The following is a 26873-nucleotide window of genomic DNA, read 5'->3' as shown; positions in this document are numbered from 1 at the left end:
AAAAAAAAAAAAAACAAGAAGGAAAGAAAGATTAACTCAGAACCTAATGCGGGCAGAGGATTCTACCAGGTCCCTGGGGACCATGCAGATTGATTAGTTTTAGTCTCTACCCACCAAGAATTTACAATCAAGACAGAAATATTTGAAAATATGCAAAGACCCATCTGTCTTTGGCTTTACTCATTTCCTGAGATATATAGGAAGAGAGGTGTTTTGAAAGTCGGTAACATTTCACTTCTCTATTGAAGAGCTTCAAGTCGGTGGGAAAATCTTAAAATCTGAAATCTAAGGTAAAGCAACAATCTGTTTTTTGTTGCTTATAAATCCCCTTCTGGCTTGCAGCCCAGGCGGGAAGGGGGTGAGTGGGTGGGGGGCTTCGTGGACATCCAGGGCGTGGGGGGGGGGAGGGCAATTCCGGGGCTGTACCCCAGCCTCTCCATCCAGAAGCCAGAACATTCTGTGTCAGATAAGTGGGGTGGGGGGGGGCAGGGGGAGGGGAAAGGACGCATTTTCTCCTCCTCCCAAAGCTGTTAACGTTCTGTTCTCCAATAAGCTATTGTAACAATTGATCTCTGCGTGGTGAATCGGATACTGGCTGCATCTTGCTGAGCGAGACACTTCAGCCAGCAGAATTCCATTACAGGCGACCTCTTCTCTCCTGCTAATGGACAGTCGTCTCTGAACCACAAGGGCTTGGTGTCGGCCCAGGTCACTGGCTCACAGCCTCAGCGGCACACAGAGCAGTCTGGGCAGGAAAGCGAGAGGGACGGTACTCCATAAAAGGCGGCAGTGTGCTGGGTGGGGTGGGAGGCAGCCCGGCACATGACCTTGACGCGCAGAAGGAAGTCAGGGAAAGGAAGTTTGCCCGCGGGGTGCTTGTGATATTTTTGGCAGCGATGTTCTCACTACCTGCGCCGCGTGTTTGCGTCTGTTGTGATGTTTACGGCAGCTTGAGAAAGAATAGGTTCTAAATCGGGATATGATGACCTTCTCAGCTGGAGGGAGACCTGGATCTAACTGAGAAACAAATTTGGGATTGGAGATGTTGTGTTCTCTCCGAGTTCAGGTTTAGATGTTAGGATAAGGAAGGGGGCAACGCTTCGCGAAGACAGACAGGTTTGGCTTTGTCCGGTCCCTGGAAGAAAAAACGGCCACGTTTGAAGGGAGCCTCACGGTTGCTGTGTCGAAAAAGATTAAGGGCTCCGGGCTTTGCTCACCTCTCATCACGTCCTTTTAAGCTTTTAGGTGGGTGGCTGGGTTTTCCCCCAAGATTCTGTTTTAGTTCAGCAAGCGTTTGGTGCTCCTGGAGGATAGATTTCTTATAAAACCGTTTTGGGTTTTGATCACCTTTCAAGATGAATGGCTTTTTTTTTTGGAGGGTTGTCCCTGGAAAGGAGTTTGAAGGCTCTGCAAAGGCTTTCTGTGCTCCTACACTGTGCTGCCCTCTGTGTTCGAGGGATAAAGTCACACGACACACGTGATGGTTTCTGGACTTGTCGGGAGCCCCTCGCAACACAATTCAAGATAGTTTAGGCCTGGGCTGGAAGGAAGCGATGAATGCTTTCCTCCAAGGAGAGCGAATGGGGGTCTAGATGGAGGGGCCTCTGGGCAAAACCCCACTGCCCGGGAGGATAATTAGTGGGTAGATAATGGTGAGCAGAGACTTGTTATAGAAAGTTCCTTGTAATTACCCCCCGGCAATATTCTTAGGACATCTTTTCCCCTTATTAAAGGGTTGTGAGACCACTGAAAGATCAATGTTTGGCCGTTTATCTTAAGGAGACTTCTCTTTCTCATTTTTGCCTATCAAGAGTATAATATCCCCAAAGCAGTGGTTCATTTGTTAATCCACTTCTAAAACCTTCTCTATACTCACACCCCCACACAGCATGTATAAATTACATTCATGTATTTTATATATATATATATATATGTATATGTATATATATATATATACATATATATATGTATATACACACACTCACACACATATATTTAATAAAATAAAATGCATAGAAAGGATGTTTAGAGATCTTAGTGTGGGGGCACCTGGGTGGCTCAGTTGGTTGGGTGTCCGACTTCGGCTCAGGTTATGATGATCTCACGGTTCGTGGGTTCGAGCCCCTCGTCGGGCTCTGTGCTGACAGCTCAGAGCCCGGAGCCTGCTTCAGATTCGGGGTCTCCCTCTCTCTCTGCCCCTCCCCCGCTCAAGCTCTGTCTCTGTGTCTCTCAAAAATCAACATTAAAAAAAAAATTAAAATAAAAAAGATCTTAGTGTGTATCACCCAGTGAGAGTTAGGGATGAGGGAAGTTTTCAAAAACCAGACTCTGATGATAACAAAGGTATTTATTTATTTTGAAAACTCACTGAACATCCACATCCCCATTTCACACTACCCACCACCCTCCTCCCGTTTTAAATGTCTTTATTAGAGATTTGAGGAGTTGGGGATAGGGATCGACTGTACTATCCAAACTCTACTTTTCCCTATTGGTATGAGAACAAAAAATGACTCTTGCTGATGGAATTCAATTGTCAGGCTCTAGGTCACGTGTTTCAGACTCCACTAGCTCTGCACCTGCCTCCTGCAGCTTCTGGACCCGCACCTCTGCCTTCTGAGAATCAGACACTGACCTCATCCTGCTCTACGTCCCATTATGCCCACTTGGCTTTTACAGCAGAACAATCAGTAGTCTTTTTCTGCCTCACCGTTTGCCCTCGGGTGCTGAAAAGTTGCTTTACTGGTTGTCCATTCTTGACTTATTTAATTCTCCCTGACTATTTCCTTCAGAGGGTCACCATTTTGCCTGTTTTCTGATGTGTCAGCTCAGAGACATCTGAGAAAGGGGAGAAGTTATTTATTTAAGAACTTGATAAATAAGGGGGTAAGAGCTTTTTATGGGAAATCAATCAACTGCCTCAAACTTAGAACATTCTTGATCATCCATGCTTAACTATTTATGAAGAGAGATGCTATGAAAATACATATACTTAAAAACCGCCAGTAAACCCATGGTACAACTTCTTTCTCTAGCACTCTTGTATTCTTAAGTAGAGTCTCTTTGCTTTTTCTGTCCAATGTTTGATTTTTATCAAGAACCACAAAAATGTACCTAAGGCAGTCTGGAGAACAAGTGCACTGAAACAGAGAATCAATACCGGTCATCGCTCACAAATGTAATACTCAAAAGTTGAAAATTTGAAAATTAAGTATAAAAAGGTATAGGCCTTCCTTGCTTTGGTAACCCATCGCCCTTGTAACGATTACCATATTTACCAAAACCGTTGAAAAAGCAAAGGGCAAATTTATAGAGACGGAAAGTAGAATGGTGAGTGCTAGAAATTAAGGAGGGGGATGGGGAGTTGGCGTTTAATGGGTATAGAGTTTCAGTTTGGGAAGATGAAAAAAAAATTGGATGTGGATGGTCGCACCACAGTGTGAAGATACTTGATGTCATTGAACCGTCCATTTAAAAATGGCCAAAATGGTACATTTTACATGTGTATATTTTATCGCAGTAAATAAATGGAAAGGAAGAAAATAGAAAGGAAAAGAATGTTGCTAGCATGTCTGTATTCAAGTTATCAGTTAGTGGAATGAACTAGAACATTTATTGCTTGAGCCTTAGTGAAAAACAGGCAATAGTCCTCTTAAAATTATGGTTGGGGCATATCTCTGCAAAAAAAGAAATCTCAACAGCTTAGTATTTATAGGATACACCACTGGGAGTAAAACACATGTGAAAAATATCATGATAGAAGGCCTTTATTTAAAGTGTGGTTGAAGGCCGCTGACTCATTGGATAACTGGAGTATTTGTGGCTTGAGTAATGGCAGAGCCTAGAATCTTGGAGTCAGTTAGACTGTTTCTTCCTTGGGAAAAAAAAAAAAAAAATGGAAGGGTCAAGTAAATTCTATCCAACTCTATCTCGGATATTTTGTTCAACAATGATTTTGACCAACCTCAAATTCCTCAAATGAGGGAGGAATGTTCAGTGTTTTTGTAACCTTGATTCACTGTGATATTATTCCAAACCAGAAGGCATACCCATCTGGGGGCAAGAGGTGGAAAGGAAAGAGCTAAATCAGGAAACTGTTTTTGTTAGTAGATGATGGATGCCTTGTGAATGGGGGTCACTGCCACTTCTGATCTCATCGTTAGAAAAGACACTCTTTAACCAGCTGGGCAAATGTCCAGACTCAGGTGTGAAGCAACTTGATTGACTCAACTAAACACCCGAAGGAAGTCCTAAATTATTCTGATATGGTATATCGATTATTTATGTTCCTAAATTTGCATTTGTTTCTGCGTGTTATTTGGCTGCGTTAGAGCGATAATTTATCAGTTAGGTTCTTGGAACTGCCATGCTCACAGTTACTATTTTCTGTGAAGTCCCTGGTACTAGGTTAGCAGGGATCTGGTCATCTTAGGGACGCTGCTGACCATGGTCAAGCAAGGATGTTTTGGAGTCAGATGTCCTGGGCACGAACCCCAGTCTGCCCCTTTCAAGATGAGACCTTGGGAACCCGCCCACATCTCTGTGCTTCAGGGTTCTTGCCTATAAAACGAAGATGAGGGGCGCCTGGGTGGCTCAGTTGGTTAAGCGTCTGACTTCAGTTCAGGTCACCATCTTGCGGTTTGTGACTTCAAGCCCTGCATAGGACTCTGTCAGTGCAGGGCCTGCTTTGGATCCTCCGTCCCCCCCTCTCTCTCTGCCCCACTCCCACTTGTGCTTCCTGTATTTCTAGAAAGAAATAAAAAGAGAAAAACGAGGATGATTGCAGTAGGCCTTACGTCACTGGTTGTTATGAAAATATGGTTGAAAACATGTAAAAATGTTTAAAACAGAGCCTGGTGTGGAGGAATTGGGCTGTGAGAGTTAGCCATTATTACCATTATTTGTTGTCTCTTTGGAGGAAGACGTGGCTACGCAGTGATGGTATAGGCTGGTGTGGTAGTCCTGTGGCCTGTGAACCAGAAACCATTTCGTGTTTGCATTGAACAGTTCAAAACTTGACAGCTATATCAAATCATCACTTTGTACGCTTTAAGTGTATTACAATTAAACTTATCAATTACAAGTTATAAAACTGGAAAGGAAAGGAAAGGAAAGGAAAGGAAAGGAAAGGAAAGGAAAGGAAAGGAAAGGAAAGACTCCATGGCTGTTGTACACATGGATCACTGAAAATAAAATACTGGATTTAATAAATAATTTCTACATTCATTGAATGAGTCACCACGTGCCAGGCACCAGGGATACCAAGTCAATTACGGCGTGATTTATTATGGTGCTTAGTCTAGTCTATTATGATGCTCTACTCTCGTAAGCAGAGACACTTACACGAAGAGATTATTATGCAATATGTAGGTGTTAAGATAGAGACGTGTGCAAGCTATAAAATGAATGAAGACGATCCTCAGAGGTGGGACAGAAGGTGGATAGGAATAGAGAAAATTCCTGAAGAAAGCAATCCTGGAAAATAACTGGCTTTGTCAAATAAAAGTTGACTTGCAAAAAATGTGTAAATGTTTTCGTCTGTATCTCAAAAAGATAAGGACTCTCTCCCTCTCCTGTAACCAAAATACTACTATTACCTCTAAAGGAGATGCCAATGGTCGCTTAATTGTAATGAAATATCTGGTCAATTATGAATAGTTTCATATATGTCATGTTATTTTTCGTTGATGTTTTGGAATCGGGGTGCAAATGAGCACATACCTTGTAATGGGTACAGTCTCTTAACTGTCCCTTAATCTGTGCTACCTTCCCTCTCCATCATTCTCTCTTTTTATTCCTTATAATTTATTTGAGGAAGAAATTGGGTTGTTGATCCCATCAAGTTTTCCATAGATGGATTTTGCTGACTGCAGCTCCATTGTGCCATATAACATTTCCCTCTATTCCTTATATTCCCTAGAAATATCTAGTGAAATATCTATATTTCTGGATATTTCACTAGATATATCTACCTAGATATATTTCTAGATATTTCACTAGATATATCTATCTGCTTGTCCCTTTTTGGGGGATATCTGCAGCTGCTTACACTCAATGGGTAGGTCGGGGCGTTCACAGGGGGATAAAATGGATCTATGCTAATCCTATCACTTCTTCTTTAGCTGGAATTCTATAAAGAGAGGTTTCTCTTCACGTGTTGTTTGCTTACTCAGTGGTATAGTTGGACTAGGAAAGACAAGATGAGTGCCTGATGAAAACCCATATTAGCAGTGGCCCACAAACTTGAAAGTCAATAAAATTCGATTTAGCATACAGTTTTACTAAAGCAGGAAGGTGAACTGATGGGTTTTTATAAATATTTGATACGGGAAGAAGACTTTTCCGCTTGTAACATAGCTTTAGAAACACTTAAACATTCCCCCAAACGTTTAGTAAAAATAGGTGTTTTTTTTTTAACGGCAATTACAAAAAGATAATCTCGCTAAACTGAAATCCTAGACTACATCTGATATTTCAGTTTTCAGTGACCTACTTACTGCATGGCATGATTTACAGTTGAGGTTTATTGCTTTAGCGAAATGATGCTTTGGCCCTTCGCTTAAAAATAAAAAATAAAAAATCCTCTCAGCTTTATTCTCTGGTATGGAGTGAAACCTTTACCGGTCAAAAGTGGCTCAAGGTTAAGTCATCAAAACAATGTTGCACCTCTGGCCTAAGAGAGATATGACCTTAGCATTGATGTATACAGTCCCCTTTAATCCAGTCCCAAGTGAAATCAGCTCTCTGCATTCGCTTGGTGCCATAAAACATTAAGGGCGGTGGAAACATAAGTCACTTCTGAGCTCCTGGGTGGATTCCTGTGTGACTTCAAGTCCCCAGTTCAAGTGACCTCAAGTCTCTGACTTCCTCCAATGGGAGACGGGTCACCCCAGATCCTGACCAGCCTTCCTCTTGCCCTCTCCCTCCAAATCACTTCATTCCTTTGTCTCCAACTACATTAGATCTATTCAGTGTTTCCCTTTTTAATGCCTGCACGATTTCTTAATTTCTACAAAGAGCGGATTGATTCCCACCCCCGGAATATGCCAGCAGGAAGCGGCGGGGTGTGCGTATTGGATGGGCCCCAGTTTAAGGAACCAGCCAACAAGGGGAATATTGTCTTCCTTTACATGCTTTCTTTTATTTTTTTGGAGCATTTTTCTTTCTTATCCAGATTGGTCTGACCTCAGCACAATACAGCTATATACTACTTTTAACGCCAAACTTGGACGTCACCTGGTTTGTGTTGGTTGGTAGTTTTTCCACGAACGTAATACAATAATCCCAGTGGAACTACGCCGGTCGCTTATTACTCTGACCCTGATAAGAATACGTTGTTGGGGCTCTCTGATGGTGTCTCTTATTTTTAATCCAGTTGAAAATGGAAGCACTAAAGAGCTTGGAAATATTAATGAGAAAATTTCCTGCTTTACGTAGCAGAGCCCCCCTCCCCCACAACGACCTAGAACGAAAGTATTTTGCTCCAGTTTAACCTAAACAGAAAAATTCTCCGCTGAGGCTTTCGAGCTAGGCTTTTAAGAGTCACATGGCACACACATATACAAAATGGAAATGCCCTGGTAGATAAAATTAACATTCTCTTATTGCACCTGTAGTGCAAACAGTTATAAAAAGAGCCGCTAGATAATGTGCACTCTCTGATGATTTCAATGCAGCTGTGCTCTTTCCTATCTTAAAAATCCCGAGGGTTCAAGCCCAATCTAATCCTTTTATTGTCAAAGTTTCTTTCAAGTGATCAGACCCTTGGACATGTTCTCGTTCAGGACGGATGGGCTGTCTTGAATCTAACCTACGTTATTAAAAGACTGCTCATATGCCTCCAAGGCACTTCTAGTGTTTGCTTATTTAAAAAAAAATTTTTTAACGTTTATTTATTTTTGAGACAGAGCATGAACGGGGGAGGGGCAGAGAGAGGCACAGAATCCAAAACAGGCTCCGAGCTGTCAACACAGAGCCGGACGTGGGGCTCGAACTCACGGACCATGAGATCATGATCTGAGCCCGTCAGCCGCTCAACCGGCTGAGCCACCCAGGCGCCCCTAGTGTTTGCTTATTAACAGATAGAACTTGCCATCTTATGCTGGTCCTGACTGAACGAACCCGTGCTAGAGCTCCAGAGGGTGTTCAAAGCAGGTGCGGCTGTTTTCCTAAAGGACAGGGCTTTCCTGTCGTATTTTACCACGGGGCACAGTCGCGTCAGGATGCGTTGTGAGACGGCACCGTGATTACGAGAGGGAATCACCTAGCAGCTGAGTTCTTCTCGTTGGTCTCATAAAAACAGAAGGGAGAAAAGTCTCCCTCTGTTGTGCTCATCCCGTGGGGTCATGCTAGAAGGCCACCGACAATTGGGTTTGGAGTTCAAGGCTGCTGGTGCCACACAGGCAGCCAGAAACTTTCCGGGGAGCGCAGGGCGGGCCCAAGTAGGTGTTTCCGTTTCATCTTGTGCATTCCCTGCACCGGCCTGTCCTCTAAGGGCCCTGACTTCTTTCATTAGAGAACGCTAGCAGAAAACCAGATTTAGATGTGATGTGAGCTTACTGCCATGGGGTTGTCATTGCTTCCAGGTGGCCCTCTCAGCCGACAGAGCAAGGAAATACATGTGCGTGTGCGAACCCTTGTATATACATCTATAAATATCTGTATACGCTTCTGTATGTATCCATTTTTAAAAAATATTTATTTAGAGAGAGTGTGCATATACTCGTGTACATGTGGGGGAAGGGCAGAGAGAGAGAGAGAGAGAGAGAAAGAGACAGAAGAGAGAGGGAGAGAGAAAGAATGCCAACCAGGCTCCGTGCTGTCAATGCAGAGCCCAACGCAAGGCTTGATCCCGTGAACCAGGAGACTAGGACCTACACCAAAATCGAGAGTCGGACTCTTTACTGACTGAGCCGTCCAGGCGCCCTGCATCCGTTTATTTCTATGGTAAGCTAAACATTAGTTCCTAATGATGTCTACAACCCGAATCAGTACCACATGGATTATTCTAGTCTTCTTCCCTTGCTTGCCTGGATAACCTCCCTCTTCACCAGACAGAATCCTGGCTCCCACCATCTGCCATTCATTTGTTTAATTGCTCAGTTCCAGTTACGCACGTGTGTTTTTTTCAGAATCATTAATCCGATTTGGGGATATTTTCAAACTTTGTCTTCCAATTCATTTCCTGAGTTATATTTCCCCAATTGTATCTTTTAAAATTATTGGCAAGATGTCTTTTTCTCTCTCTTAAAAAAAAAATTTGGATTGATGTCTTCTCTTCCTAAGGGTATTAATTACAGTTTAAACATTTCATTCTGTCTTCAGGATTGTCTCTGTTTCTTCTTTAGCTTTTTTTATTTGTTGGTATTTAGCCTTTGTCTTTTGTCTGGGAGCCCCTTTCTTCAAATACCTGATGATCTTTGGCTATTGAAATGTGCTCAATTGTGAGGCACGCTAATTTAGAAGTGAGACAAGTGCCTCTATAAGACACTAAATAATTTCCTGTGTCAACTTTCTGTACTGATTGATGAGTTGGTAATTAGGAAAAGAAACCAAAAAATACTATTATTGTTGCCATGTTCAGCTATCTGTGACCAAAAGGTACTGAGTTAAGTCAGAATCAGGGACCAAAACGTATTTTTAAAATATAAACTACCAAGGAGATTAGAGTGATTGCTACATTTATATGATAAATAGCTAGCTGGATAGCCAGCAAGCTATCGAATGGGGCATTAAACAAGCTGATCGTCAGCTGTGTATCTTGAAGTAGGACTTGTTGGTGGATGGGCCGCTTCAAGGCCGAGAGAAAGCATTTTTACGGGGACCCCCTGGAGAAGAGCGGTCACTTTATAGCCAAGACAACATGTCACCTAAGGAACCAGTGCACACACAAGCACCCGCTTCCCTGCCCAAGTTTATGAAACAGGATTTAAGTTTCCTGAATGCAAAAGACCCTGATGTTTTCCATTTAAAAAAGGTCATGACCCGCTAAATTGATTCCACAACCCAGGAATGATCCCAGATCAAAACTTGAAAAAAGTTCGCCCGAAAACTTCTGTGAATTGGTCTCTACCTGTGGCTTCGCCTTGATTTTTTTTTTCTTTTTTTAACAACTCCCTACCAAACACGCTTGTCATGTCCAAAGGACTTAAAATTCCTGGAAGTACTGTGATCTCTCTTCACTCCAGATTTTGCACATGCTGTTCCACCCTCTGATAAGTCTTCTTCCCTTTTCTGCCCGTTAACATTTCATGTCCCGTAGATTCAACACGGCCGTTATTTACCTCGGGAAACTTTCTTGATCTTTTCTTCTTTCCTGTTCTTCACTCATCCCTGGACAGAGGGAGTTTTATGTCACCTGTTCTCTTTTTCTTTGTTTCCATAACAGCTGATACATATGTCATTATCATATCTAACGCACACGCATGTGTTAAAATAACCACTGATTTTGGGGCGCCTGGGTGGCTCGGTCGGTTAAGCGTCCGACTTCGGCTCAGGTCATGATCTCACGGTCCGTGGGTTCGAGCCCCGCGTCGGGCTCTGTGCTGACAGCTCAGAGCCTGGAGCCTGTTTCAGATTCTGTGTCTCCCTCTCTCTGTGACCCTCCCCCGTTCATGCTCTGTGTCTCCCCTGAGAACATATAGTCAGGGCCTATATTTTGTACTTTGTCCTTTGTTCTGGAGTTCTGATCACACAAGGACTCAGCTGAGAATCAGAGATTAACATATACCTTCTGCCTCTACTTAGAAGACTTCTAGTACGCTTTGCCAGGGCATGCAGTTTAGATCCAAGCTGACTACTCAGAAAGTTATTCTATAAACTCTACTAGCCCTGCCCTAGACCTGCATCAACACCGAGCCATGAATCTAGATCTCATAGCCACTTGGAGTAAAGCTGATTCCACAGAGGGCAGTAGCTGTGCCCACACCACAGGAGAGAGTGAGCCGTAGACATGAACCTCCAGGCTTGTGTTCAGAAAGATGGTAGGCCTCTGACTCTGAGCCAGATGTCCTCCCTACATGGGGACAGGAGTGGGGAGAGGACGCCAGTCTTGGGTTCATCTGGATAAAGCTATCCCCTTCCCAGTGGGATAGGAAAGAGAGGTGGAGGAAAGGAAGAGAGGCATGTCTCCAATACTGTTTCATCCTGGATGTGTAACACGGCTCTGTTCCCCTTCAGAGGACATTCCCTGTGGCTCCAGATATTGAGTATCTCATTCTCATATCTATGTCCTTAGCACTTAGTGAAACAGTCATTGGGGTGTGATGTAAGCTCGGCATGTATGGTTGGAAAATAGATGTGGATAATGATGTTGGGGTGAGAGGCTGGGATTTGTAACGATGGAACACACTATCTTCAGGACGAGATAATGGGGAAAGGGAAGAAGACAAAGAATACAGAATATAATATTTTGGTGGTTGATGGCTTCGAGTGATTACTTGTCTTACTGGATATCTTAAATGGAATAGAGATGGAAGTTATTAAGGAAGAAATTGAAGAATTGTGAGACCAGCATATTAGAAGTATCATTAGCATGAACATTAATATGGTAAAAGATGATGGCAGAGAGTTAAATAAGGAGTGAGATTAAGTCCTGCTAAAATAATCTGAGGGTCCAACAGAATATTCTGGAAGCTTATAGATGGCTAGACAGGAAGGACAAGGTAGTTATTGTGTTAAAAATAAATACTCCTGTATTACATACACACACACACACGCACATTTTTTTGCACACACACACATACACACACTTTTTGCAATTACTTTTGATGAATGCTTTGTGGTGGTGGTTTTGAAATGCTTGCTTTTAGGATCAGAAATTAAATACCGCCACAGAGAGTGATGCATTTTGGCTAAAATAGGAATGATGTTTTAGAAAGGATAATACTAGCTGCTATAACAAACAAACACAAAAACATTGTACAAAATGTACAATGGCTCAATCATGATAGAAGTTCATTTCTTATTCATGTAAAGTTCGAAATGGATGTTCTTTATTGGTGGGTGGCTCTCCTCCAGAGGTGATTCTGAGATCTAGACTCTTTATATCTGGTGCCTCTGCTCTAAGATAATTTGGATATGTCCATTATTAATATAATTACATTTTCCTTACAGTTTTTAAATGTCACATGCCCCTTCTATTGTTGCATGTTGCCTTTAGAACATGTAAGCCCAGAGCATTTTTTTTTTTTTTTTTTACTTAACCCTCGTGGTGGTTTCTGATGACTTACAAATTTAAAGTTGTTTTTAAGGCCATTGGGTTTGGCCCTAGTTAGAATTAGGCAACAAATTGTGGGTCATAAGTGGAACATTGTGAACGTGTAAAAGTCAGGTTTATTACGATTTAACGAATTTTCACAAGAATAACAATATCCATTCATTTCAGTAGAAGTCAAGAAGTCATTTTCATTTATATTGAGTAGATGGCATCTCTCATTCAATTACAAAATTTGACAAAGAAGAGAAGGGCTTAGCTCAACAGGAAAACATAAGTAGTTTAAGTTATTTGATAGCCAGAAATGTTCGCAATGTACCTTTGTCCACGCCTACCCCAGTGTTATTTATTTTCTGTCATAAATTTCCCAATGTGCCCAAACTTCTTAGCAAATCCTAGCCCCAGTCCCTAATGCGTAGAACGTTAAAGGAAAGACTGACAAAGCAAGCAAGGCTGTCTTGGGAGTCGTGACTTTAGATAGGATGAGGAAGGAATCAAGATCACTATACCTTAGTGCAAGGGAAATTTGCCCCTTCATTTGATACATGAGGATGATGCGACCTTGGTAGATGGAGGTATTTATTCAGGGCCTCCTAGATACTTCAGTTCAGAGAGAGTGTGGGTAGCGAAACAAAGAATGTCTTTACACTAGACATGAGACACCCTTTGATGTAATAGAAACACACCAGAGCAGCAAAGCGTTCAGTGGACCAGAAAGGAGATGAAAGGCAGCTGGCAGCGTGGCAGGGAAGAGCCTGGAAGGGGATCACACAGATGTGCTCACAGATACAGTCTTCCTGCGTCCTTATTTCAGTACGTCTAGCCGTGCATAACCATTCACTTATTCGTTCACGTCATTCAACAAGTATTATTAAGTTACTATTATGTGCCGGGTCCATAAATACCTGTTTTCATGGAGTTTATCTTTTAATGGGACCATTCTCCCCCATACTCGGTGCTTTGGGTGATAAATTGACAAAAGCCTGGAACTAAGGCAGATTGGGGTAGTTAAGAAGGTCCACGGATAAGGTATAAAATGGGTACTTTTAAAAGTTGCACCATTACACCTTCAACACAATGACTAAAATTAAAAAAACCTACAATACCAAGTGTTGGGGTAAGAATATGGAGCAACTGGAACTCTAATACATTGTTGAAAGGAATGAGTTCAAGCCCCGCGTCAGGCTCTGTGCTGACAGCTCGGAGTCTGAAGCCTGCTTCGGATTCTGTGTCTCCCTCTCTCTCTGTCCCTCCCCTGCATGTCTCTGTCTCTGTCTCTGTCTCTCTCTTTCAAAAATAAACAAACATTAAAAAAAAAATCCCAAGCCTAGATATTTACCCAAGAAAATGACAATACAGGTCTATTAAGAAAAAACTTATATTAAGCACGTTCACAGAGTGTTTGTTTGTTGTATAGACATTGTAAACTGGAGACAACCCAAGTGTTTGTTCATCCATAGGAGAGTAGCTAAACTATGATATATTCATACAATGGATGCTGCACAGCAATTAAAAAAAAATTCATTGCAGTACTAAATATCATCTAAGACTATACTCAAAGAGGAAGAAATACAAAGGATAATTACTTTCAGGGGAGACTTTTTTTTTTTGCTAAGCGTGTCATCAAGAAAAGACACAGCAGGGAGAGAAAAGACTTCCAGACTGGCTCTGAACTTGGAGTCTGACAGTTGTTGATCTGAGGCAGGTCTCTGGCTGTCCTTGCTTGATGTCCTGGTTCCTATCAACTAACTGGGCTCCAATTTGGGGACCTGGTTATTTGACGCTGGGAAGATTGTCAAACTTTACTTTGGACGAATGGGGCTAATAGTGCACGCTACCTGACTCCTGGGAGCGTTGCCAAGACCGTAAGAAGACAAGACTCGGACGATGAATGGCTCTGGAGAGCTGATCTTGGATTACTTATTTCCACTGTGGCCCAGAGGGCAAGCTACGGTCTGCTAAATTCACCCTTTCTCAGACAAGAACATTCCACGTTTGGTTCCACATTTTAAAGGCCCTCCTGAAGGACTTTTATGCCTCATTTCATTAACAGGGCTGTGTTATTTTTGAACATTGGGGCACATCAGAAGTATGGTCATTTATTGATCAGACTTAGAGGGAAAGGAAGAGTTTGAAGAGCTTGCAGGAAGCCTGTGGTGTCAATTTGAGATCCATTTATATCTGATCCAAGTTGAGTAAATGAAAGCGAGACTTAAAAATATAAAGCTATTCTCTTTCTCAGTTTCCAACTACGGCCAGGACGCCTGGGTCCTGGTTTTGTTTTGTTTTGTTTTATTTTTTCAGCTTCTTTAGTTCATCCTTTTCTTCAGTTCCTGCAAAAACCAACTTGTCTTTCTCAGACATTTGGTTCCGTTACTTCCTCTTCCTTGGTCCTCAATTCCAAAAGCATCCTTGTTGGTCTGGAATAACGTGGCATCATGTCCGAGGGGTAAGGTGATCAGAAAGTCCCTGCAAGTCCTCTCTGCCTTTTGGAGGTTGAAAAAATGAGAAAGAAAGGTGAGAAAAAAAATGACAGAGATGAGAGCCAGATGCTGGGGGAGCATTTCTCATAAGTAGTGAGTTCCTGATAAGTTTATAGAGTTTATAGGTCTTCTCTTGCAACGTGATAGCGATTGAGACTGTCCCGTGAGAACAGAGGTTGTTCATTTAATTGAAGAAGTACGTTAAGGCAGGGAATCACTTTAAAAACTGATACAATTCTTCGACTTTAAATATGTGTGTGTGTGTGTGTGTGTGTGTATACACGTATATACATGTATATATGTATGTATATATATATATGTATATATGTATATATATATGTATATACGTGTATACACACACACACACACACACACACACACACATATATATGATATGTTGAAGACCTGTTTGGTTTTGAGTTTAGGTCCGCTGATTGGAGTATAGTGCCATTTTGCTTGGTAAATAATATTCCCTAATATACTACCTAAGAGTCTCCTTATAATGGAGAGAGAATTTAAGGACACCGTGAGACAAACAAAGTACACAATCCTTCTAGGTGTTTTTTAAGTTTATTTATTTATTTTTTAATTTTTTTTAACGTTTTATTTATTTTTGAGACAGAGATAGACAGAGCATGAACGGAGGAGGGGCAGAGAGAGAGGGAGACACAGAATCAGAAGCAGGCTCCAGGCTCCGAGCCATCAGCCCAGAGCCCGACGCGGGGCTCGAACTCACGGACCGCGAGATCGTGACCTGAGCTGAAGTCGGACGCTTAACCGACTGAGCCACCCAGGCGCCCCTAAGTTTATTTATTTAATTTGAGGTGGGGAGGGGTAGGGAGAGAGGGAGAGAGAGAGAATCCCAAGTAAGCTCTGCACTGTCGGCACAGAACATGATGTGGGGCTCAAACTCAAGAACTGTGAAATCGTAACCTGAGCTGAAATCAAGAGTCAGACGCTTAACCGACTGAGCCACCCAGGCGCCTCGATCTTTCTGGATTTTTGGGACCTTCCCTCACTTCCAGTCATTTATGGCTTTCTCCCGTATTTTCTTTGACAGCAATGGTTATTGTCTCAATTTCATTCCATCTTTGCACAGTATTCTGTGTTTCCATTGAAAAGAATACTCTTTCCTCTTATACGCCTGTTTCGTTACTTTTCATAATAGTTAATGAGCTAATTAAATCCTTAATTAAAATAACACGTCTAATTTAGATTTAAAAAACCAAACAAACTTGGAAACAAGCACAGCTAACTTTGACAGGCACACCGCTAGCTGGTTGCATCGGAAATTTGTGGCTCTACCAGAGAGAAGCTTACCGGCTTTAACGGTTCAGCGTGTTGTGGGTCTCAGTGGATTTGCTTTACCGATGGATTTGAGAGTGTTGACTAACCCAAGGAGTTGGTTAAGCAGAGGTACTTTTCCTCTGCTCTATGGTTTGCAGAACTGATTGTGCTTCCAGATTTGAAAAGTGGAGGCCCTGGGCTACCGTCATAGCATAAATATGGTGCCTGCTTTATATGACCTGAGGTAGTCTGGTGAAAATACCTTAGGGTCCACATCTTAACTGCAGTGGTAGGAAGTGCGTGAAATTCCACCACAGACTTCTTGTGACTTTACCATAAGCATTGCCTTATACAGGTATTCTCCTTGAAACTAATTAAGTTTAGTTTAATTAGTTTAATTTTAAACTCATTTTGACCATCATTACCCAGCTTTATCATTAATGTATTCTTTGAATTATCACTCTTATTGTTGAATCAGTTTTACTGCCAGCAAGAGCTTGGGAAGAGTAAAAGCTTCAAGGGAGAGAAAGAGTGCTAAAAATAGAGAGTTGCCCAAAGAATTGTCTTCTTCATGAACCTGCCCAACGCTGGCCCTGACTAGGACCACTTTAGCTAATAAATGAGAACAGTCTAGAAATTTTGAGGCTCTACCATTTTCCAGCTCTGTGCTAGCTTCTGGGGCTGCAAAGGGGTGCTGAGTGATGAACTCTGTAAATATTTACTAGCACACTCCCGGTCCAGAGTTTTAGGGAAGGCGTACACGGAACCGTGAGGTTTGATTACAGAGGACCTTACACAGTGCTTGACAGAAGTAAGGATGGCACAAGTCATTTCTGGCCGGGGGACTTGTGGAAGGACTCCAGAAGTTTACACTTGGGCTGGGTCTTGGAGGGCGAGTATGTGTTTGTCAGACCAGGACGATGGGATAGGGCACCCAGGCAGAGGGAGAGCAGTAACATGGACTACTCAGTGAATGAACATGTCATGCCTGAGCAATTGTTTGCTTATAGGGTAAGCGAGATCTTCTAAGGAATTAACTCATGAAGTTTTGGAGGCTGAGAAGCCCGAGATCTTCAGCAGGTGAGCTAGAGACCCAGGAGAGCCAACGCTACAGCTCCAGTTCAAGTCTGAAGGTCTGAGAACAGGAGAGCTGATGCTGTAGGTTCAGTCCAAATGTCTGACCAAATATCTGGGCACCCCGTGGCCCAGTCAAGTTGACATATAAAGCTAACTATCACAGGAATCGTAGGTGAAATCTTTGCCCTCTTCTCCTGATACAAGTTAGAATGTGGGACACCTCTCTCCAACCTAGATGGACTCTTCCCCATTGGGACTGACAGTCTATAAACACGGCTGAGTTGCCATTAACCCAAACCATGTAGGTCAATGAAGATGCCTCAAGTGGCCATGACTTCCACTGAGAATTCAAGAACATTTTCTAAAAATGTGATCTTTCAGGGGCTTAGTGTTCATTTATATCAACTGGTAATATTTGTAGGATTAAATGTGTAGAATTAAAATTACACTGAAACAAAGCCCTGACAATTTGGGGGGCTATTTTCATATCATAAGTGTTGATTTGTTGAGCTGTTCTTGGAAACCTATGCACACCCCTCCCCACAAATATCCGTGCCTTTTTGCTAAATATTGCACAACCAGTTAAATTAGAATATTCCCTCACTCTGCACTGTGACCAGCTCGAGCATTTGGAATTTAATAACGGGCAGTGACTTATTTAGTCAAAAACTTAAGGCAGCTGCAAACTCATTCTATACTTAGAAGGGGTAATAGCCAAATTCCTCATTTGGGCTGTGTCCTTTGAGCTGTAGGTATTTAGTGACGATTAGAATGATGGCAATTATAATAATAGCCAACCTGTGCCAATTATTGATGGTCAAGTTGCTTTATGTTGATTAAATTTGCATTCTAATTTTATGGGTAGATAAACAGACTTATTGGATTTTAAACTTCAATTATATTGGCACATCTAATTCCCTAAGATGCTAGACTACCTCTATCTGCTTTTATTAATGTTGATAGTGAACCTGAATGATTTCTAGTTCAAGGTGGATTTCACCATGTCTACATTATCCACTGTACCGATCGATTAAATTAGTCGACTGCTATTAGCGAGATTTCAAAATAACTTCTTTGTGTCAGTGAGAGGAGGGCTACTTCTTCAGGGGTTTGTGGATAGCTCATGGATGCAGATGACTTCTGGAAAGGTAATTATCTGGATTATTCATGGAGCATGTTATTTCTATATTTCTATGTAGAAAAATAAGTATAATCCTAAGAGGGAAAAGACACAGGCATATACACAGAAAGGGGCAGAGATCTGCTCACTGTTTTGTCCGGGCCATAGGCTGATGGTAAAAATGTAGCTTTAGTCAGCTTTTGGTTATAGCTTTGAGTCATTTACATTCTGCTTACCTTGTTACAGCCCTAGGACCTGGACCCAGTGACAGATCCCCCATCGCAAGTTAAGATGATCATTTGGTCGTACTCGGATGAAACAAACTCAGAGACAGTGGAGGAAATTCCCCATCCCCGGAGGAAGGTTGGGGGTCATAACATCCTGTAGACACACGCTAGGGCGCATCCGATCCCCTAGAACTCCCAGATACACAGTCTGTGCTGAGGGCAGGAAGGTTTCCTTTGCTCACCTGTGTCTGTTTTTAACAGTTTACAAAACCTTTTGTAAGAACAAAGAGTATAAAACACACTGGGCTGACTGAGAAACAAATACGCATGTTGAACGTGGTGAGCGTTCTGCTGTGTGCTCAGCATGAGATATCCCAGCTCTGAGTGGGAAAATAAATAATGCCATTCCTTGAAAACCACTGGAAGGAGAATGTGGGGGAGGAATACATAGACGAAGACTCCCATAACTGTCAAGTTCTCACTGAGAATTCATTCATTCATTCACTCACTCCTACAGCCAATAATGATTAAGCTCATAATAACGCCAGGCACCCTGATCACAACCGGAAAGATAATTCAGAAGAGTTAATCTCTGCCCTCATGAGGTTATAGTGGGGGTAAAGAAAGGGGGAGTAGACAGCAGGAAGCAAGTAATTTTGTTTATAGTTCTACAGAAGAGACACGGTAGGCCATGGCTGTAGATCAGTCTCATGAACAACCTAATCTAGATCGTTTCCAGAAGAGCTTTCCCAAGCAGGTTAAACGTAAAGCCAGGTCAGAAAAGTGAGTCAAAGTTAAAAGGGAAAAGGGCAGTAGGAGGAAGCATGGGAGGAGCTGGACAGGTGGGAGGAATCTCATGGTGCCTACTTTTCGTGGAATTAATTGGCAGGAAGTTAATTTAAAAAATTTTTTTCAACGTTTTTTATTTATTTTTGGGACAGAGAGAGACAGAGCATGAACGGGGGAGGGGCAGAGAGAGAGGGAGACACAGAATCGGAAACAGGCTCCAGGCTCCAAGCCATCAGCCCAGAGCCTGACACGGGGCTCGAACTCACGGACCGCGAGATCGTGACCTGGCTGAAGTCGGACGCTTAACCGACTGCGCCACCCAGGTGCCCCTAGGAAGTTAATTTTAATAGCTTGCCTTTCGGAGACCTTACCAAGTGCCACCGTGTGTGCTGAGAGCTTTATGAACATTGTCACCATTAATCCCTTACAGCGACCTCTGGGAGGTAAATATTATTATTCCCAATTGAAGAAAGGCAAGGTCTAGAGAAGTCCAATGACAGTAAGGGGAAGAAAAGGAAGCGAGGTTTAATGTCCACATGACATTTAAAAGGGAGAAAGAGAGAGAAAGGCAAGAAATTATAGATGGTAGGCATCCTTAATCTCAAGCAGCGTTGGCTGTCTTTTCTCACACTCCATGTCTGGACTCAGTCCACCCACGTGTGAAGTGTGTCTTTTGCTGAGTCTGGGACTCTAGCAGCTGATGCTAAAAGAGACTTTTGTGCTTCTCTAAACTATCCTCTTGGTTGGAGCTGCTGTCATAGGATACCAAATGATGAAAATTTATTTCTCCCAGTTCTGGGGGTTGGGAAGTTTGAGGTCAGGAAGGTGAGGAAGGAAGGAAGGAAGGAAGGAAGGAAGGAAGGAAGGAAGGAAGGAAGAAAAGAGGAAAGAAGGAAAGGAAGGAAGGAAAGAAAGAAGGAAGGAAAGAAGGAAAAAAGGAAAGAAAGAAAGGAAAGGAAGGAGGGAGGAGAGAATCTTTTTTTCCATATGGAAATTGAATTCTAAACCTCCTTCCTTATTTGTTGTTAAATTCACAATACTATCATCCCCCCTTTAAAAACCAGTTCATGGAGTTTTGGAGACTTGCCAACTTGACCGGCGGGCACGGTTGGGGCATCCCAGGACTTCTGGCTCTTTCTGCATCAACCAGCCCAGTGAGTCTGCTTATTTCCTTCTGGTGGCTTGTCCTGCACTTTTGGGGAGCAGTCGTACCTCAAGTTTGGGGGTGCACAGTTATCCCAAGGGGTGAAAGTAGCAGATTTCAGCGCATCTAGTTCCTCTTTAGCTAAATAGATCATCATTTAACGGATAGCCAAGACAACTCACTGTTAATCTGTCCTACTTCGGCTTTTAAAAAATGAGCAAAGACAGCATTTTATGAGCACAAATGCATGTCAGTTTCAGACTTATGACGACTTTAACTAAAAACAGCAAATAGTAAAACGAAGCGATTTTGAGCCACACAAATGCGAACTTGGAAGGCGCGGGTGACACTTGTCATTGCTTGTCAACCTCGGCAATCTCCTTAGACTGTTGATTTGCTTTGGGTGCCCAGCACTGAGAAAAATCCTGAGTGACACAGCTAAATAATAGCGGGTTGTAAACATTTAGGAAACACCTCACCTTGCAGTCTTGGGATACTTTCCAAGACTTTCATTAAAATGAATCCAGAAATTTGGGAGAGGAATAGCAGGAAACGTTTGTTTCAAAGTGCAATCGCTTCTATCTTCTTGATTTGTTTTTCGTTCACTCATGATGGCATAACCGACCACTCTGCCATGACTAGAATATGTGTGACCACCATGCCTGGGGCTCGTCGGATGTTCCAATGGAGGGAGCATGTGCTATCGGGGTATGGACAAGAGTGGGCTTGACATTTTTTTACTTTTTTTTTTTTTTTTTTTTTTTGCTATTTTACCCATTTAAAAAATTTTTTTAAATGTTTATTTTTGAGAGAGGGAGGGAGAGACAGAGCGCAAACGGGGCAGGGGCAGAGAGAGGGGGAGACACAGACTCCAAAGCAGGTTCCAGGCTCTGAGCTGTCAGCACAGAACCCGACGCGGGGCTTGAACTGATCAACCGTGAGATCATGACCTCAGCCGGAGTCAGGCGCTTAACCGACCGAGCCACCCGGACACCCCATTTTAACCATTTTTAAGTGTACAAATCAGTGGCATTAAGTACATTCACAAGGTTGTGCCACTGACACCGCTATCCCCTATTTTGCTGTGGTCTTTAAATGCAGTTTATTTATTTATTTTGAGGGAGAGAGAGAGAGAGAGAAAGAGAGGGAGCAGGGGAGGGGCAGAGAGAGAGGGAGAGAGAGAGAGAATCCCCAGCAGGTTCTGTGCTGTCCACAAAGTCCGATGTGGGACTTGATCTCGTGAACAGTGAGATCATGACCTGAGCAGAAATCAAGAGTCAGACGCACCACCGACTGAGCCACCAGGTGCCCCTCCCTTGCTTTGTTTTTGAAAGTTATTCCCAAGGGTCTATGTCAGGACACTTTGAAAGAGGCACGTGTGATATTAATCATTATCTGAAAGCCATCATTTGTACGACTGCTTTTAATATTATTAATACTTATTATTAATTATTAATACTTGAGCTCACATCAATCCCAATGTTGATTAACCTCTTCAATTTAAACTTGACTCCCCCCGCCCCTCCCCCCCCCCCCCCCCCCCCCCCCCGCTTAAGATTAGAATTCTTCTGGATTGTCATGTCCTGGTAGTGTTGCCAAGAAGATTCGGAACCCTCGGGGACGCCGGGATTTGGAACTTGCGATCTGACCTGATCCCTCGCTAGTGTCTTCAAGACTTTAATTAGCTTTTACCCTAATTTCTTTAGTTAGTATCTCACCCGGTCCCTGAGCTGGTCTAATGACCTGAAGCCTCATCAACTTCTTTCCGAAGAAAACCAGAACATTCACTCCTGTGACATTCCTTTGTACGGTTTTTTTTTTTTTTGGTCAGAACAGAAAAAAATGGAGTAAAAAATCAACCACATCGTTCTTTTATAGACACAAGAAACATTAATTGTTGATGAAAAGGTCCCATGGTACTGAGGTTCGTTTTCACAACAGCCTCATGAGGGTATTGTTATTGCCGTTGTAGAGATGGTGAGACGGTAGCACAGAGAGGTTAAGCAGCCTGCTTCAGGGCACACAGCGAGGTGGGTGCACAGCAGGAACACAAGTCCAGGCAGCCGGCTCCAGGGCCCACGCCAAACCCCTGAGCCCCAGGACCCTCCCACTGAGAGCCACTTTTCTTGGGAGACCACCGTGCCTCCTCCCCGGAACTCCAGCATCTGGGGAAAATGTGTGTCACCGACAAGCAAGGCACAGGCGGACTGGGCATAAGGTTGTTCTGAGCGATCCCCACCGAGAGAACTGCGTCTGTGGGCTAGGAGAACAGGTGGTGTAGACAAGTCGGGGCAGGACCAGCTGTGTAGACCGGAGGGCCCTGGGCAAAAAGGAAATGCAGGTCTCTTTATTCAACAATTCCTAGGAATTTAAGAGTGACTTCAGAGCATTGACTCAGGTGCAGGGAGGGCCCTTTGGAGCGGGAGACCCTGCGTGGCCGTGTGGTCTCCCGTGGAGCCTCCTGGCGGGGGTGGGGTGGGGGCTCCCCTACCCCAGAAGGAACTGTGGCCGTGTGTTTCTGGTGAGCGAGTCTGGATCAGAAGCTGACATGGGGGGAGGCTCTTGAGAGAGTCCTTATTAAGGCATAACTCAGCGCATGACAAGTCTGAGATGGCAGCTAGATCCGAATCGTGCCAGTCGGCATCAGTGCCTGAGGGAGGGTTTGCCGACCTCGTGGACATAAGCAGAGACACAGCTATTAAAACTGGGAGCTGGCTTAGAGAGATTAATTTGATTTATTTTATTTTATTTTTTTAAATTTTTTTTTTCAATGTTTTTTATTTATTTTTGGGACAGAGAGAGACAGAGCATGAACGGGGGAGGGGCAGAGAGAGAGGGAGACACAGGATCGGAAACAGGCTCCAGGCTCCGAGCCATCAGCCCAGAGCCTGATGCGGGGCTCGAACTCACGGACCACAAGATCGTGACCTGGCTGAAGTCGGACGCTTAACCGACTGCGCCACCCAGGCGCCCCTGATTTATTTTATTTTTAACTCCCTTATTTTGTAAACAAAATAAGACCCAGAAGAGTGGTGGGGGGGGGGATGTCTAATAGAGAAAGTTCTAGAACTAGAACCCTAGTATCTAGCTACTAGCTCACCATGTCTTTCTCGTCTGTGACGCACCTTTTCCCCTGATGCTGGAGTTCTAGGGCGGATTCATGGTGGTCTCCCAGGAGGAGGGGTTCTCAGTGGGAGGGTCCTGTGGCTCAGGGGCTTGGTGGGGACCCTGGAGCCGGCTGCTTAACCTCTCCGTGCTATCTCATTATCCGGACCATGAGATGACAACAGTATTCTCGTAGGTCTTTTGTGAGGATTGTAAGAAGTAATACACCTAGAGGGATTAGCATAAAGAAGTCAATACTCAGTGTGTTCGTCCTCCAAAATTCACACTGTCATGTCCTAACCCCCAGGGTGATTCTCTTAGGAAGTGGGGCCTTTGGCGGCTCATTGGGTTTAGATGAGCTCCCAAAGGTAGGAGCCCCGTGATGGATTCGCGTCCTTATCAGAAGAGGCAGAGACACCAGAATTTTTTGTCTTGTGCTTTTCTCTCTGCCAAGTTCGGACACAGCAAGAACGTGGTAGTCTACAAACCAGAGAGGCGGGTCTCGCCAGACACAGATCAGCCGATACCTCGCTCTTGGACTTCCCAGCCTCCAGAGGCGAGAAAGGAATGTCTGTTGTTTAAGCCACCTGGTCGACGGCTGTTTGTTAGGGGCAGCTGGATCTGACTAAGACAATAAGCATCGGCTACTACTGCTTGGAGACAATAGAATTGGCCGCCACTTGGTCCTGGCAGGTTACCCAGCGACTCCAAGTTGCTTCCTACATATACAGTGGAAACAATTGTAGGTACCTTCCAAGCTCCCGACGAATGCTTAGCACCCCATCTGACAGCTTAGGCAAACAGAATAATAGCAGTTTTCGGCCACATTCGTTGTTACCTAAAATCCCAAGGTCTAGAACAACCAAGTTTTTACAAAGAGGACCTGCCTTTCATTAAGCAGAGGCTAAAAAGAGGACCCGAAGGCCCATCTCCTGCCATGCGGCCCCCGAGGGACCGCTCACCCTGAGACCCGTAAGTCAGTGATGCGTCAGGGTTGAGCCGCTGAGCTAAGTCCCCTTAAATGGGTCATTCGCCCCTAAGGCCATTGAACACATCTCATTTCTAAAATGCCTGTTGATCGTTGACCCTAAAAGCTATCAGACTAGCAGGGGAAAAATAAAAGCAAGGATAACAAACAACCGGACCTGTGACATCTGGCTAGCTGGGTAAGATAATGTCAGGAGAGAATGCGGTTTATAACATTTACAGACAGGGCTTAGGTCCAGCTGGCTCCAACTGGCTGAGGTGTCCCTGTTGGGGGCCCAGTGGGTGGTGTTTGCAAAATGACCTTGAAACCAGCCTGGGGAGGGGGGGGGGAACCCTGCTTGACAATCATGACTAATATGTGTAAAATTCAAAAGCATTTGGTGGATCTGAATTCACTTCAAGGTTATTTAAAAAAAAAACAACAACAACTCAGAAAATACTAAGGATTAAAGCAGCAGTTTCTAGGCTAGTTAGAAAAGGAGTATTGTGAGTGAGACCAGCACAAAACAAAACAAAACAAAACACTTCAATTAAGATTATTTTTCTCTGTTGGGAGATGTGATTTTAAAACAATGACCTTCACATCCTGCTTACATCAACTGTTAAAAATAACATTTGGGGTGTTTTTTTTTTTTTTAGTCTCTCCTGGGCATAAGCTATGAAACGAACCACCTTTGTACCTAGAGCAACTTCTTTGGAGGAAAAGGGAGGCTGGAATTTCAGAGTGTGGCTAAATAATGCAGAAATGCGAGGGCCCCACTCTGACCCCGCGGACAGCCTTGAAGATTCATCCTACCGGGATTGCGTCCCTCTGCCTCCCTTCCACGATTTCACACAGTTCCAAGCGCGTGTCTTGCACACCCTTGTGCTCCGGGCCCCGGAGGGAGGCAGAGAGGAGAAAGCTCCATGTTGGAGGCTCCGTTCTCTCACTCTTTGCTGTGCAACCCCAAGCAACTTGTGTCTTCTCTTTGCTGAGGCCGAAACCAGAATGACTGCTACGAAGTAGGAAGCTAACCAACCAGATACATAACCTTGAAACTCCTAGACGAAATTTCACGGGAGACTTAATGCTTGTGTTAACAGTCTTCCAGAAGTCTTGTTCCAGTCCGAGGACAGCTTCTAAAATTTTGACTGCCGTCTGTTTGGCAAACATAGACTGGATAGTTGAGCAAGGCGCAACACGAGGATAATGTCTGGGAACTTGTTAGAAATGCGCATTCGCGGGCCCCAGGCCCACTGATTCGGAAGCTCAGGCCACGGGGCCCAGGAGTCTGTGTTTTCACTGCCATCTGTGGGATTCTGGCACGCGCCGATGGCTGTTTTCCATAATTTCCGCATTTCCGGGCCGTGTCGTTTTACTGAATTGTTTATTCTATGTAACATTTGGTGACAAGTCCTCTGACTGACTTCCCTATAGAGTTTGGATTTTCAAGCATGACCCCCACTGCTGGAACCCCATGCCACAAGCGCTCTCCAACTTGACAACATCGTAAGCCATTTTCCCGGGAGCACCTTAAAAATGTGGTTTCCCCCAAAGACGCGAAGGCTGTCATAAAGGAGGAGGACAAAGTTCCATCAGACAGTGTGCAAGACAGGCCGATGTGCAGATTATTTATGAATTACGGCATTACGGTATTTACCTGCTCCGTGGTTATACATGTGCCGGTCAGGACGAGAGAATACATTATGTGCACGGCAGTGTCAGGACACAGATGAGCTAAGTCGTATGTAGAAATGTCCCTTCTCCAGGGACAGCATGATCACTTAAGTGCTGCGGGGTGTCAGCCGCCTTTTGGGGGCCCTGCCCCCAAATGAAGAATGAAGAAGCAATGTTGTGCTGGACAAAGTGAGAACCCCCTGCTGGTATTGGCCGCGGTGGGAGAATTTACACCGTGGAGACTGACAAATGCTAGAAATGAGGGCTTTAAACATTTTTGATTTTTGAGGGTGGGTTTACCAGCAGGCCACCGGATTTAGGAGCATATGGAGCTTCAAGGTGGGTCCCATTCACTAAGGTCCTCTCCTCTGGAATAGCAGTGTTTGAAATACTATTGGTTTCAGGATCAAGCCTCTTCTTTTTTGTTGTGGTTTTGTTTTGCTTTTTTACTGTTTGTTTATTTTTGAGAGAGAGAGAGAGAGAGAGAGAGAGAGAGAGAGAGAGGCATGAGTGGGGTTGGGGCAGAGAGAGAGAGAGAGAGAGGAAGACACAGAATCCCAAGCAGGCTCGAGCCGCTGAGCTGTCAGCACAGAGCCCGAGGCGGGGCCCGGACCCACGAACCACGAGATCATGAACCGAGTTGAAGCTGGACTTTTTTTTTTTTTTTTTTTTAACGTTTTCTTTATTTTTGAGACAGGGAGAGACAGAGCATGAACAGGGGAGGGTCAGAGAGAGGGAGACACAGAATCTGAAACAGGCTCCAGGCTCCGAGCTGTCAGCACA

At 43.8% G+C, this 26873-nt stretch overlaps 1 long non-coding RNA gene across 2 annotated transcripts; it reads left to right on the top strand.

Moving 5' to 3' along the window:
* LOC109492177 lies at window positions 1-26500 on the top strand. Of its 2 annotated transcripts, XR_002736205.2 has the most exons (4): window positions 1-290; window positions 16995-17064; window positions 20262-20351; window positions 25073-26500. It is a non-coding gene; the product is annotated as an uncharacterized LOC109492177 (long non-coding RNA). The 2 variants fall into 2 exon arrangements; XR_006586214.1 differs by lacking the exons at window positions 16995-17064; window positions 20262-20351.
* The last annotated feature ends 373 nt before the right edge of the window (window positions 26501-26873 follow it).

This window comes from Felis catus, chromosome A1, assembly GCF_018350175.1.
Source record: "Felis catus isolate Fca126 chromosome A1, F.catus_Fca126_mat1.0, whole genome shotgun sequence".
Taxonomy (NCBI): Eukaryota; Metazoa; Chordata; class Mammalia; order Carnivora; family Felidae; genus Felis; species Felis catus.
The sequence above is the reverse complement of the archived record's forward strand: the minus strand, read 5'-3'. Positions and strand labels throughout refer to the sequence as shown.